The 15,010-nt window shown below is 36.2% G+C and overlaps 1 protein-coding gene across 10 annotated transcripts in view; it reads left to right on the plus strand.

Annotated features, from left to right (window-relative positions):
- Nucleotides 1-6,017: 6,017 nt before the first annotated feature.
- Nucleotides 6,018-15,010, plus strand: part of epb41l2 (erythrocyte membrane protein band 4.1-like 2) — a 53,651-nt gene continuing 44,658 nt past the window's right edge. For all 10 annotated transcript variants that reach the window (XM_087812810.1, XM_087812807.1, XM_087812813.1 and 7 more), the window contains exon 1: nucleotides 6,018-6,158. The gene's annotated coding sequence lies outside the window, so the exon portion shown is untranslated. The remainder of the gene's footprint in view (nucleotides 6,159-15,010) is intronic.

Consider the following 15,010-nt stretch of genomic DNA (forward strand, 5'->3'; position numbering starts at 1 on the left):
AGAAGCCGGAAGCGACCACACACTCTCTCACCCGCCTCCCTCTTCAGTGCGTGCGAGCGTGCGCGCGTACATGCGCGTGTGTGTACATTCATTTGACTTTAAAGGGTCAATTGATAGTTAAATAAAGTAATGCAGTTGTAATTACCTTTTAAACTAATTATATTATTATAATGATATTCTTGTTGTTATGAATCAATACTTCCAGTTAAAGTGTTAATAATACATTACTGCATGTTTAAATGTCAGTGTATATAAAAGTCATTTTAGTCGTTTCACATCTCGTTTTGACCAAATTGTATATATTATTTTATTAAAATGATGACGTTGACACTATTCTATTTTATTTTTTCTTGCATAAATTGCCATTTAACATTTTTGTTGGTTTTTTTTTACAGACCATGCACTCAGAATGCAAACTATTCCAATTATTATGTTTTTAAGTGAAATTACAGACAGAAGATTACATCATCCAAACCCCTTGCAGGATCCAAGGTCTCAAGCAAGCACGTTCTCACATTATTTAATTTTTCTTAACCCTACTGAACGATAACAAAAAGGGAAACTGTTTATTAATTCTGTTGTTTTTTTTCCTGTGATGTAAAGAATGTAATACTCAATGCTATACTTATTAAATCACAAATAACTGTGCTAGCTGCCACCATTCTGAGGTAAAATGTGAATAGAATAGAAAATGTTTATTCATCCCCAGAGGGGAAACACACTTAGAAATTTAAGATCACAATTGAATAACAATAAGTAAGGTTTATTATTTAAATACCTTGACATTTTTGCATATTGTTTATTATGGGGTGCTAGCAATAAATCAAATATGGATAATAGATGGTAAGGTAATTTATATTAATAGAGTTTTGACCTGTTTTTATTTTATAAACTTGTCTTTCATTTCAATTGAGTTCCAAAATTCAATATAAAAAAAAACCTTAGAATTGATCAGTCAAACTGTAAATATTGGTCTTGTTGAGTTGTTTTAGTTTATAATAGTTGTTGCTGTGTTAAAGTTTGGACATGTAGATTCCTTTAAGTAATTTAAAGATAGCATCATCCTATTATGTGTATAGTGTGTTATCAGTGTTGCTAATACCACCATGTTAAGTAACAAAAAAAACATTACAAAACAAGGAGGTTAGAGGATAATAATATTAGCCATGCTAGCATCTTTAAGCTAGCAGGCTAACATAAGATGAGCATGAATTACGTCAGTTTTTGACAGACGACGGTTCCTTCAGAAACAATAATATTGTATTTTGTCATTGCAAAGAATATCCAACTAACATTAGAAAGTAAAATGAAGCATTATACATGTGTTTAAAACATCTGTTATGCTTGATGATGTCAACAAAAGTCAAGCTAAACCACCAATAGCTCTAAGGAGCAGCAGTGGATCTCAAGCATTTATTAAAAATTGTAAATGTTGTCAAGTTTCGTAAAAAAGGCGACAAACAAGTTTCAAGTTACCTATGATTTGGCCTTAAAATCAGACTTTATTTTTTTATTTATTAAAATATCTCCAAAAACAGAGCCAATATGATTTTGATTTTTTGGAAAAAATACTTATTTTTGTGGCATAGATTACATCATTCCTTAGCAAACTAAATATATGGTAGTAGGTGTTTCCTTTACACCATCAGTTGATATATGATTCCTCAGAGACAGAGGAGAGACACCATCTCACAAAAACAATGCCAGTTGACGTGTTTTATGCACGTATTTACTTTACATTCTGAATAAATCACCAGACAGTTTGTGGGAAATCACGCTGGTCAGATACACTCATCGTCACTATTTACTGGAACAGATAAACAAAGTGAAGAACTTTGTCGACACTCAAGTGGTGGAACACATTCATGATACTTAACTTCATCGGATGTTGACATCATATCTGCATAGTTCGGGAACAATACTGGTAACGATTTTCCGTAGTATTTAAGGAACTAATCCCACCTGCGGTTGTAAACAGGGGTGACACATCTATTCTCTATTGTCTCAGTTACTAGAGTCCCTCCACAGCCTTTTTTCTTAAGGCTGTGGAGGGAAATGTTCTTTTCACATAGGCATGGGAGAAAGACGTTCCTGAGAAGAAGCAAATGTAGGATATCCTTTTGCAATTTCCAAGTAAAGACATGATAGTTTTTTCAACATTCTTTGATTTGTCAATCTGTCATTGATTTTTTAGAACACTAACATTGTGAACTGAGGTTATCATTTCAGAATGAAAATGAAACTTTATTCATAAACATGCCTTTTTGCATGAAATAATAACAGGAAGTTATAGGGATCATGATCTGCAAGCTTTAAAACAACTTTTAAATGTCAAAAACACATTTATATTTAGTGTCTAATAATGCAGCTGAGAGTCAATGCTTCCCATTTTAAGATCAAAAGCACAAGATCTGGATGAAAGAGTTGCTGGGTCAGCTTTGTTTTGAGTCGAGGTCAGGGCTGTCATCTGCATCTACTTTTCCACTGTAAACCTCATTACCTTCACTGGGAAGTTTCCCAGGGCTCAGGAGGAAAAACAGCACCAGGTAGTCATTTCAACGTCGGTGTAACTTAAGAAAAGGAGCCGGACTTTCATGTCAGACTGATTATTGAAAACATCCTTGACAGGTCTCTGACAGTAGAATAACTTGACAATAAAATGTATTCCATTAAAGCTACAAAACAAACTTGAACTGAATTAAACTGTATGTTAGAAAAAGATTGGCTGCCGCCATCTAGCGGTTAAGAATATATCAAATAAACGTTTTAAATGGGAAAGTTCTTCCTGTACGTGTTTATATTGCAATGCGAATAGATTTTTTTTCCATGGCATCCATTAATACATAAATAAATACATTTAACAGAAGTTCCACCATACAAGAATACATGACACACATAAATTAATTCATCATTCTGTAACATATAATACAAATGCAAAAAGACCCAAACATAAATAAGTTCATTTTGTGTTTAATTAAATAAATTAAACTACAAATGAGTGGCAGAAATTATAAGAATTCTTCTCTCCTTTTCAATATTTAAACTGCCATGCTTTATCAGTGGAACATTGCTTGTCTACCTTTAAAAATGTTTTTATTTTATTGCATTTTTAAATTTGTTGTTTACAGTTAAAAAATGTTGATTATACTTGAAAATGCTATTATTGAACATGTGTATGTTTTGAATGTATGCTTTTATAAAACGTAAAAATATACTTTTTACTGTACTGAACTAATAAAAATGACAAAATGAGAATGAAAGTTGAATTGAATTAAATATATTCATAACCTGCCAACAGTGTATATGATTGTTCTTGTGGTGTCTCGTGACTGTCGAGGAGTGAATAACTCGTCTTTTATCAGACTCTTTGCCCTTCATTACCTGACACCTGATCCGTCAGTTTAATGTTACAACACTCACAGAGACATTTGGAGTGTGAGAGCTGGCTCTGCGTTAGAAAAACAGGAATCGAGACACGTGAACATCACCAGGTGGAGCTCAGGTAAACATCGTTTTTTTCTTATTCCGGATGTATTTGTTTTGCACACTTGAATGTCCTCATAGTTTGGAGGAAATAATGCTTTAACCAAAATCATCATATTATCTTACTGCAAAATATTCCAATAGTTTAATGTATTGAAGCTTTAAAAACATTTCCTAATGTAAATATTGATTTAAAATAAAGATTTGGTAAAGTGTCTGCACATGTTTCTAAAGTTAAAGTTTTTGTTAATTAATCTCATGCATTATTTGAGTTATTTAAGTTCCCTGCACAGCATGATGCGGTTTGACGACCTGACAAAGTTTTTCTGTCCGTAAGGCTTTGTGAGGGTAATTCGCCTCAGAAGTCCTGCCACTAATCCTACAGAGAATCTGTGGCTGCCTTGATCTCATGCCTGCATGAGAACGCAAGCAGTTGCAGCAGATTTTCACCCACAAGGACACTTTATTTACAATACTTTTTCCCTATTTAATCATTAGTACAATCAACCGACTTGAATGTGTGTTTTTTGTCATATTACACTCGGAACTACTTTTGGCAATATGGGACCATTCACTCACAGGTAATCAACACAAGATTGTATTTATTTAACCTTCATTTAACACATGCATAAGCTTCAAGATGTGTGTGTGACATGTTACAAACTGAGTATTTATTACATATGTTCAGACTATTGCTTTAACATAGCTTTTGTTGTAGAAGCTACAGTTGCTAAAGTCTCAATAAATGCATTTTTTATGCATTGAAACTCAAAATCTATTGAAAAATGTTTTCATAAAAAACTATTTTCTGCAGCATGTTTTACAGTTCTGGCTTAACTCCATGACTTTAGATCGAAGGCCAGAAATGAACTACCTTACGAGAGGAAGAGGAACATGAGAAGCCTTTTTTTTCAGATTTGTGCAGATGGAAATATAATTTCTAGACAAATAAGGATGAGTCATAGTTTTGCAGAGCTCTACACCACCTGTGTCATGCTTGATGGCTTCTGCATCTTAAAGAAAATGTCCTGTAACCAGAAACATACATCAACAGAAGACCGATCTGGTGAAAGATAGTTGCTCTTTGGAAAGAATTGCTTATTATTCAAGAGCACAGGTATGCATCTGGAAACGCTGTAGCTCATAAAGAAATCATGCTGTTGTGATCTGAAGAAAGATTCAAAGCTGCATCTGATATTCTGTTTTTTCTGCTCTATTACACATGTGTTTTATGCATAACTGACCCGTGGTTCTTCTCTCCTGGATTTCTGCAAAACGTGAGTCCACTTAACTATCTATACACACATATCCTAGACATCTAAATATACGTTTTCATTGCCATACAACGGTTGTGTCACTGCATTGCACTGCTTCATTTTATTTATGCTCTTGTGTGGTGGTTTCTCGCGTCCCTGTGGAAGTAACCACTGCTTCCCTCTGTAAGCCAATTACTTGAGCTTCCGTAATCTGAGTGTGTGTTTGTGCGCGTGTGCTTCAGTGTTTATGTGAAACAACACACTGTGTGAAGGCACCAGGGCAGTCTTAAGTTATTCAGTGACCTTTTTGTCCTTTGAGGACAAAGAACAACATCTATTTATTCAGCTAGGAACACTATAGAAACAACATGAAGAATACAAACACGCCATTTTAAATTTAACCCAGGTCCTTTTTTCTTCCTTTTCTTTTGCTTCCTTTTAAAAGGTATTTATTTTATATCTTTTTCCGAGTGCTTTCTTATGATGTATATTTTTCAATTAAATGTATATAAATGAAATATTGCACGATTGATTGAATTGCATAAAATCACATTTTATTTTGATGTATATTAATTTCCATTTTTAAATATATTAAATATAAAATGTCTTTAGAATCTTTTTATTAAATTAATTCAAAATGTATATATACAATCAAATTAAGAATTAATCTTGTTTTAGTATTTATTTTTATTTGTTCGTTTGTTTCATTTTTCAAGTTTTCAAACAGTAAATTATTGATTTGTCCCTTCCTTTTTTGGTGTGACGTCCTAGTCAAACCGTAAGTAAGTAAGTAAGTAATTTTTATTTATATAGCGCTTTTCCAGACCAGGGTCACAAAGCGCTTAAACAATCAAATAATAATAATCAATAAAGTATATACTTTAAAGATCAAGATAAAACTGATAACACAACAGGAGTTCCAGAAAATCAAGGAAAAGCCTGAACAAATAAAAACGTCTTAAGATGTTTCTTAAAGGAGTCAGTAGAAAGTCAGAGTATATAATGTGACCCCCAAAGAAAACGTTTAGGTAAATCAAAATAAAACATATGAGTTGTGGTTACCAACCCTTACCACTAGATGACGCTGCGTCGTAAGCATATTAGCGACTCAACGCCAAGGCTCAGCCCCTAAATAATAAATGACAGCTTAATTGACCAATCAGGAATCCGCTATCCTTACAGTAATCTCTCTGGGCCAATGAGCGAGAGAAAAAAGATGGTTCCCACTGTATGAGGCGGGGCTTAGAGATGATGGACACGTCTGCGTTGACCCGCGGCCAGACCATCGGTGTGTGCAGCGGTGTTGTCGAGATTTTATTCAGGGTTCAGCCACTGGGTTCGTACCTCACTTCGCCGGAGAGCAGACGGAGCGAACCACGTTTGTAACGTTTGTCACGCGTCGGCAGGGATTACAAGCAGGTAACGCTTCGTTTTAACCTCCTTTTAAATCACGTGATCCACTCATCGAGTGCGGCTTATACAAAGATTCCCGCTTGTTTTAAATGTAGACTAAACACGATCTAACGCGGATTATATGCATGTTTTAAGTACATTTTTTTTCTATGGTGGTTCGGGGGCAAGCGTGTAGCATCTTGGAGTCCACATCCGCTATTCCGGGGTTGCAGTCATCCCTTCGTTTGTTGGCGGTTCATGGCGTCTTTTCCTCCGAATATCACCTCAACTACCTTCGTCTTCCCGCCTCTTGTCTCGTGTACTTTACCTGCTCAACCGCAGGAAATCCCCCTCGAAGTATTGGGTTTGACTGGACACGTTTGGAGACGCTTTTGTCAAATGAATCGACGAGAGTTTCCTGGTGAAGGTAACACTGTGTTGACTCACAGTGACTGGGTCACACACAAGAACTACTACATCTAGTATATCCAGAAGAAAAAGAAGTTAGGATTTGAAATGTGTTACTTGTACTTGTACTATAACTCATGAGGTGATTCTGTCAAAGATTTGGTTTGAAAATGTCATTCAAACTCTATTGTAACTCACTCAAAACTACTTATTTTGGTTGTTTATATGTTTATTTGGATGGGCTACTTCTTTATGTCAAGTTTAAATGGTTTATTCTAAGTATTTTCAATCAATTTTTTTTATAGAAAAGAAGTGTCTTTCATGGACATTTACATTTCCTCAGGGGCCACATTTTATACAGTGACTTTTCAAGATTCAAAGCTTTTATTGTCATAGTACTACGTACTATGAAATTCTTACTTTGTTCCCCCAGCAAAAGTGCACAGTAAAAATAAACATATATATATATATATATATATATATATATATATATATATATATATATATATCTATAAATACATTTGAAAGAATAAAAATCTAAAAAAAATAAAAGTGAGGGGCCATCAAGCAAACACTGGAAAAAACCCAAAAGCACTTAAAATACAAACATAAATCAATCTAAAAAGGCCAACATAATGTTTACTGTATTTTAAATGACATGTTTTAGTCTGATTAAAAAGGATATTTAACTAGTTATGAATAGCACTAATAAATCCCAAATAAAATGGTTTGTTTCTACTTGATCTGTCTTGAGTTTTCCATGTAAGTAAGTCATTTTTATTTGTATAGCGCTTTTCCAGACCAGGGCCACAAAGCGCTTAAACAATCAAAACGATACTCAATAAAATATATACTTTAAAGGGCAAGATAAAACTGATGATACAACAGCTTTAGGTGATGAATTAATGGTTGTCTCTGATGGTGAAATAAGTATTTAATGGACCAAACCTTTGCAACTAATACACAGTGATGTTTGAATGAACTAATGTTTGATAAATTTGTGAAATATTTGTCTTGGATACTGATTTTGTTTATCTGTTATCAGTTATATTTTGAGGTTATTTGATGGTGTCTCAAATATTGGACTTTCACTTGTGAGCGCTCTTAACGTGTGTGGACATTGAGAGCGCTGTAGCTTCGACAGGTGTCTTAACATTTTGTGCGACAGATGGCGAGTCCTGGTTTGGTTCACAGGTGTGTGACATGGCAAACAAACCGACACACGGTCGGAGCATTGTGCCGACACAAAAAGTCACTGCCAAAGTGCACGTATCTGTTACAGTAGCTCACATTGGCCAATGTGTGTGTGGCAGTATTTGCATAAAGACTGGTTTGGAAATTACCTGTGTTTTTTTAATTTTATTTACTCTTTTCGCAAGAGTGTCTGCTCTAATATCGATGTCCCTGGTGTGACTTTTTGTGTGTTTGTGTGCTGCAGTGTTGCCACAACTAGGTGAAGCTTGTAAGGTGACACTATTGCTGTTGTATAGACTTGTGCCTGCAAGTTTTTACTCATCAGTTTATCAGTTCAGTCATTCCTTCTAATCTAGCCTCCATCACCACCACCACCAAGCATTACTTGCACTGCTTCAAAACACTGCCTGGTATTTTACAGGCTATACTTTGTTCGGTAGCTCAAAGCAAGGCTGCTGCCATGACTGTTAAGGTTTATGGTGTTGCTGTAAACACTGGTGTTTGCGAATACCTTATTTGTTTTTGTTGTTACCTTTCAGCCCTTTCGCTTTTGGATTTGAACTTTAAAAATGTTTTTTCTGTTTTAGGACTTGAAGTTCAGACATTCATGTACAATTTTTCTCAAATTAAGTGATCACATCATGTACTGTATATACAAATATGTAACTCTCACAGTACAGATTGGAATCCAGTAGGATCTGGTATCCTACTAGTAGAGACTTTTTGTGTACTAGAACAGATTGGAATCCTGCTACTGCGAATTGTCCTATGACAAATTTTTGATTCCAATCCATCATGTGATCCGCAAATGTCCAAATGAACAAGGTCTATGACCTGGACCAGACGGCGGTCTCCATGGTTACAATTTGTATTGACAGAAGGGTTATCAGATATCTAAAATATGAAGTAATTCACCTAGAATAGTAATGGTGAATGTGGGCTTTACCTATGCTGAAATTTTAGATGTCAAATGATTCAATCTATTTTCCAATGAATTTTGATGTAATCCGAAATTCTTCGATTAGAATTGGAGATTTTCCTGGTAGAATTTTGAATCCTCATAAAGCTGATTAGAATTCCAATATTCGGATCCCAGTTCAGTAGGGTTCCAATCTGTACTAGTAGGATTCCAGATCCTACTGGATTCCAATCCGTACTTACCTTAAATATAAGCATTACTTTATTTGTTTCGTGTAAAATATTACAATACCTGAGTTAACCATTGCAAGTATGAATCAATGCTACTGACTTTTGTTAACTATTAGATCATATATAGTGTTGTTTTTGGGATTTATTTAGTGTATTGGTGTCCAAATCTATTGTTGATTGGCTAAAATGTTGGTATTATACGCTTCAGAAATAAATCTTTATTCATTAATGTTTGTAGGTTATTTGCATTTATAGACAGCACACATTTGGGGGCAGCATAGCTCAGACGGTCAACAGTGAGCCTGTGATTGAGAGGTTGCTAATTCAATCCCAACCTCTGACATGTTTGCATCAATGTACGCATCGACGAGCACGACACTAAACCTGTAATTGCTTCTGATGGTTCACCTTCTGTGTGTAAATGGTCTAATGGGCTGTTAACCAGTTGTTTTAAAATTGTGTTGAAAGCGGTAAAATGAGAACCAATTGAAAAACATTTAAAAAAATACCTTCATCAAAACATGCTTTTTTACTTGGGACACTAACAAAGTTAAGATTATTAATAGACAGAATGTACATGCATTGCGATCTATAGGGTAAGTTTCAATGCCGTCCACTGGTGCGTAATTCACAGCGGCTCTCGTACGGTTAATGTTTAATCACGAAGGCCATGGTCACTGTAGGACTTCAGGATGGAACAGTGGAAGCTCTGTGGAAGCCCCTAATGAGAAGACTTAATTGGTTTTTCTGGTGGGAGAATCTGCTCATTAAAGGTAGCATGGACTCGCAGGACCAGGGTGGGCGTGAGCCGGTTCCATTTTTAAAAAGATTGCGTAACACGGCCGAGCGTGGATAATTATTCTTTATTTTTCAATACAAGATATCTATTCATCGTTTCCAGACTTTAACTTCAACTTTATAACTCTGAGCTTCTTTCTAACCATGACTCTAAAATAATGTGATTTCATGAATCATTTTGTTCGTCAATAGTGCTTTTTCCCCAGTATAAAGCTGGAAAATCTTAGGCCTTTTTTTGGATGTTTACAATTTTAAACCACATGCTTTCTTTGTCTAATCAGATAAGCTGTAGCCACATCATAAACGCATGCAAAGTTAGTAGAACATATTTACTTTCTCAGAGAAAGGAGTGGCTTGTAGTTGGCTAAACTATAGTCTGATATTAATGTTATTCAATCCATTTTCATAATTGCCTTCATCAAGATGGCTTTGTGGCGATCATGTCTATATCTTCAAAATAACTCTTTAATTGAATATTGTATTAGAGTGAATATATATTGGTGGTATTTGGAAGTTCCATGAAAATTAAGGAAGGTGTTATTCACCTGTGTGACCTGTCACTGCTGCAACTTGTACTTGCAAGTACCTAGCAAAATATAAAAAATATTGTTCATTTTTTCAAGAAAACTAACAAGTTACTGTAACTGTCTGTCTTGGCTATGTGTGCCTAAGTGCTGCCTGGCCCCCACAAGCGGCTTTTTAAATGTTTATTTGCAGTTCGCATGAAGTCAATCATTTATATTGTCGTCATTTACCACCATTTTATTGCAAAATATATCTTGTAAATATAACTCTTTAAGCATCCGTGTTTTGTTGAATTCATCTTTTCTGATGGCTTTTACTACTTCAATATTATATTTTCAGTTTTCCCACTTTCCAATGGCCCCTTGCAACAGTCACATTTTATATTTGTGGAAATTTAATGTAAACGGCTCTCTTATTGCTTTTATTTGTTCAGGCTTTTCCTTGATTTTCTAGGACTCCTGTGTTGTTCTTAGTATTATCTTGACCTTTAAAGTATATATTTTAGTGAGTATTGTTTTGATTGTTAAAGCGCTTTGTGTCCCTGGTCTGGAAAAGCGCTATATAAATAAAAATTACTTACTTACTTTCACTTCTGTATCACAGGTTTATTTCCTGATCAGACTATCATTTTTCTTTGCCCATGGACCAACACAATTAAATTTTTTGTAATTTGGTTGTATGCCATGTTGCATCTTGCAAAAGGTTCTAGTTCTCTTTTTCTTTACAACTACTGCCAATATTGTACCAAAGGATGGAGACATGGTTGTGCTTTATTGAATAGAAGATAAGGGGGAGATCATGAAATATAGCAGCTTGACAGTAAGCTAGCAAATGAGCGACACAGGGAGAGCGCCAAACATTGCTTAACCATTCGGAAAGGCTATGGGAACATCTCTGTACTTGTTCGAGTGTGAGGTTTGTGTGTGTGTGTGTGTGTTTTCCTCCTGACCTGGTGGATTCTATGGCAGCACAACACGAGACCAACCGAGATCAACACACCGGTGACCCCTCCATCACTGATCCCACCAGTTTCCAAGTTGACTTATTTGACAATGGAAAAGCTCCTTTGGCCTGTGACATACCTTGTTTTCAGCTCTTGCCTCCAAACCATATGACAATCACGAGGACAGACATGTATCATAACATGCATTCGCCCCTGACCATGGAGTGTTCTGGCCTCTACCGTCAGAGCTTTAGGTTGGTGAGCTCCACGGGGCATGGCGTCCTGCGGAGAAGATCAGAGAGATACAGATGAATGGAATCTCATTCAAAGTTCAGCTCCATTCCTGTACAGTGAGGGAGGATGAGAGGAAGAAGATGTTGTTATTAAAATCAATTGGGTGAAGAAAAGAGCTATTGTTTAAGCCTTTCATATCGGCAGCGTTGAAGCCCACAAGCGGAACAAAAAGTGACTTTAAGGTGAGGCGAGTCAAATTTTGTGTAACAAAATACTATTTTTCTTGTAGACTTGAGAATGGTCGTGTTGTGTGGCAACACTTTGTAACTAACCCAGAGAAAGATCAGGGCAGCAATTGTCCAGCTGAAAGAAAGGATGGAATAAGAAAACAGAGGAGCAGCGTGGGCCGATGCCTTTTTGGAGGGCTTCCAGACATGGTTAAAAACAGATTAATCAGCATCGGGTCACATTCTCACAGGGAGAGGCGGAACAGGGCAGGACATGGGGCGAGCAGAGAGCCCTCATCTGTTAGCAGGGTTTTCAGTGCAACAAGTAGAAAATAATACGCTTTCCACGGAGCGTTTTCTGTACCACATTCTTCTTCTTGAATGATGTACAAAGGTAGATGCCGGGTAGGTGGTCCACCAAAGTGCGGGGCCAAAGACGTCCACATTGACCTCAATTTGTTCCCAAAGATTGTACGTCATTACTGCTCGTTCTGTCAAGACAAATAGCCCAAAAACTAAATCACCATTAGTAATGTACACGATTAACAATCCCCAGGTTGATGAGAATTCAACAGCATAACACAAGCCGTACTAAGAATATAGTATGTGTAGTGTAGAAATACAGGCCTGTGCCTAGTATTTATTATATACTGAAACAATCAACGATAACACTGAAAAACAAAGTACAATCAGAATCTATGGATCAGAAACTTGAAGATAAAAATAACATTTACAGTAAAACTCTTCTACCAGCATAGACGCAAGGACAATCTGACACCACGGAATGGAACCAGGAAGTGGTTGTTTCCAGCCAGGTGGCAAAAACAATGGATCATGACAACAATATACTTATCAATACTATTAGTGCAATGTGTTCTTAAAATAGTTTGAGTCTTAAAACGGATTAGGTCGATTGAAAAATTCATTTTCATCCCATATTTTCTATCCCTTTTCATAATCATAGACATTTTGTTTACTGGTAGATATCTTATAAAAAGCATCTAAGACCCGCTGCAGGTCTACGTTTGGTGATGCATGACCAAACCACAGCTGACAGGGATTTTTACCTTAATGCATTCCGCTATTGTCGCCCTGGAAAAATCTGAGGAATTTCATGGGTGGACAGGATTCCAGATGTTTTAAAAATGTCCAGCACATCCAACCCAAAAACAAGTAGGACAATTACACAGCAGGATTATCATGGAATTGAGCAAAGTTGAATGCATATGAGGTATTGACATTTCATTGTTGCGCCCACGCCGAGGGCAAAAGGATTCCTTTTTGGAATCCGCTTGTCAATGGCAACGCTGACACGAAATATAACGGGCAAGAAAATGAAAATTATGTAATAAGTAATGCTTGTGAGAAAAGACCATCTATAGTAAAAATATTAAGTGTCAAAAAGATGTATAAAGTTGTATTTATGTTAAAATATTTTATACCTATGAAAGTATTGACTTTACAAGTCATTGTTTATGTTAAAGTGTACAATTGTTGGGGGTTAAAATTAAGTGCAGTGTAGTATAAGTCTACATAACCATGTTTTATGTTGATGATTGCTGCTCTGGAATCTTAAAATCTTAATATTTCCAATGAAATAAATAACTTGAGCATCTGTAGAAACAGAAAAGGCACCTTTTAGGGACGATCGCTGCGACACACATGCCTTCCATTTTAAAAATCCGAGAGTTCTCATAATTCTCGAGTGAAATGTTACATACTTTTCTCTCACAGCTATTTCCTGTTACTCTTTTCGTTCCATAAAAGAAGATGCATACATCAAGTGAGACTTGGTTACATGTAGTTTAGGCTGGCCAGTGACATTCCTGCAGAAGACCACTGGCCTTATTTCCTGTTTCCTGTTCAGAGGTCATAGATCGGCAGTGTGGGATAAACTGATATTTCAGTGTATATTGTCTGTCCGGTCATGTCCTTGATTTTCCACGCTCGTGACCTTTTTTTTTTTTTGCCAGATGGTAGTGAATTAAGCTTCATTTAAATATTAAAAAATGCATATAATGATAAATGTAAATAAATTCTGCTAAAAAAAAAACGCGTTTCATATAATCTGAGCATCCTTCAGTTGTTATTTCTGCCACCTTCAAAAATAATGAGCCTCAATGGCCATGAAGTCCCTTGTTTTGCTGGGGCACCTGTCGTAATCTGCCTCTGTTGTGTGTCACCAAAGTGACACCACACCCTCCTGGGAGTCAGTCTCTGTGGTTTCATGCTTTTTTGTTTTCGTCGAGTCTCCCTCGCTTTCACAGAATCTACGATGTGTGCTTTCTTTTTTTCTTTTGACTTCCTCCTCGCTAATGCACTCGTGTGACCGACCGTGCTCCCTATGGTTTCGCATGCACACACTTTCACTCACATTCACTCGTAAGGCTCATACGCCCGAGTGCCCAAATCGATGAAAAGGAGAGTTTAGGGGGCAACAATGGGAGTTATGGGCTCACCCATAATTCCCTGTGCACGTGAAGGGCACAGGTTTCTTATCGGTTTAGTTGATATTCAACACAAAATGATTGTGTGTCATTATTAGAACGGTTATGGCAGCGACCACGTAGTGTTAGAAAAAAGTAAAAAACACCTGTTGCAGTGGACAATGGCTGTTTTGTAATTGCTTTAATGGTACAGTGGGGGGGATAATGACATACCATTTTATGGTCATTTAGGCGTCACTTATGAGCCGACCTTGCATTTCACTGACACTCAAGGGAGCAGTGTTTTTCTCAGGTCAAGCAGAGAAGGATCTGAGGTCAGGTCTGCTATGGGAAGAAAAAAAAAGGAATTGTGTTTGGATATGTTAGGAATCGCTGTCGTCTCTTTTTACCTGTCCTTCGTTGATGCCTTTAAAAATGTAAATCAAAGCTAAATGACACTAGTTGGTGATCATTTTTCTGGTTTTGTTGCTTGTCTCAAAGTAGTAGTTACCAGGGGTTTGAGAACCTGTACTGTATATGTGATGCGTTTGTAACCAGGCAGCATAGAAAGGAAAAAAAACTTTTTTTATATATATAGTTTCTATTCTGTTGACTATAACTGTCAGAAAAGTGTGTGTTTAGAAAAAATACTATTTTCTCTTAAGCAACCTTATTTTATCTGGCCCGTAAATGTAATTCCGATAATGAACCGGTCCGTGCTGCAAGAAAGGTTAGGACCACTAGCCTAAAGTAGCCACTAAGAGTAAACGCAGATCTTATAATTTATCAGTGTCAGCCTAAAAAAACCTACAAACCTACATTTATTTGCAATGTAAACCTTAACAGTTGTATACACTTTTACTTAAGGGTGTATATTGGCAAAAATCTGGTGATATAATACATATTCGTAATGTACAAACGCTGAGATATGATTGCAATAACAACAATGATTTATTGGGTTTATTTCAAAACATT

This window comes from Callionymus lyra, chromosome 17, assembly GCF_982586985.1.
Source record: "Callionymus lyra chromosome 17, fCalLyr1.hap1.1, whole genome shotgun sequence".
Classification (NCBI taxonomy): Eukaryota; Metazoa; Chordata; class Actinopteri; order Syngnathiformes; family Callionymidae; genus Callionymus; species Callionymus lyra.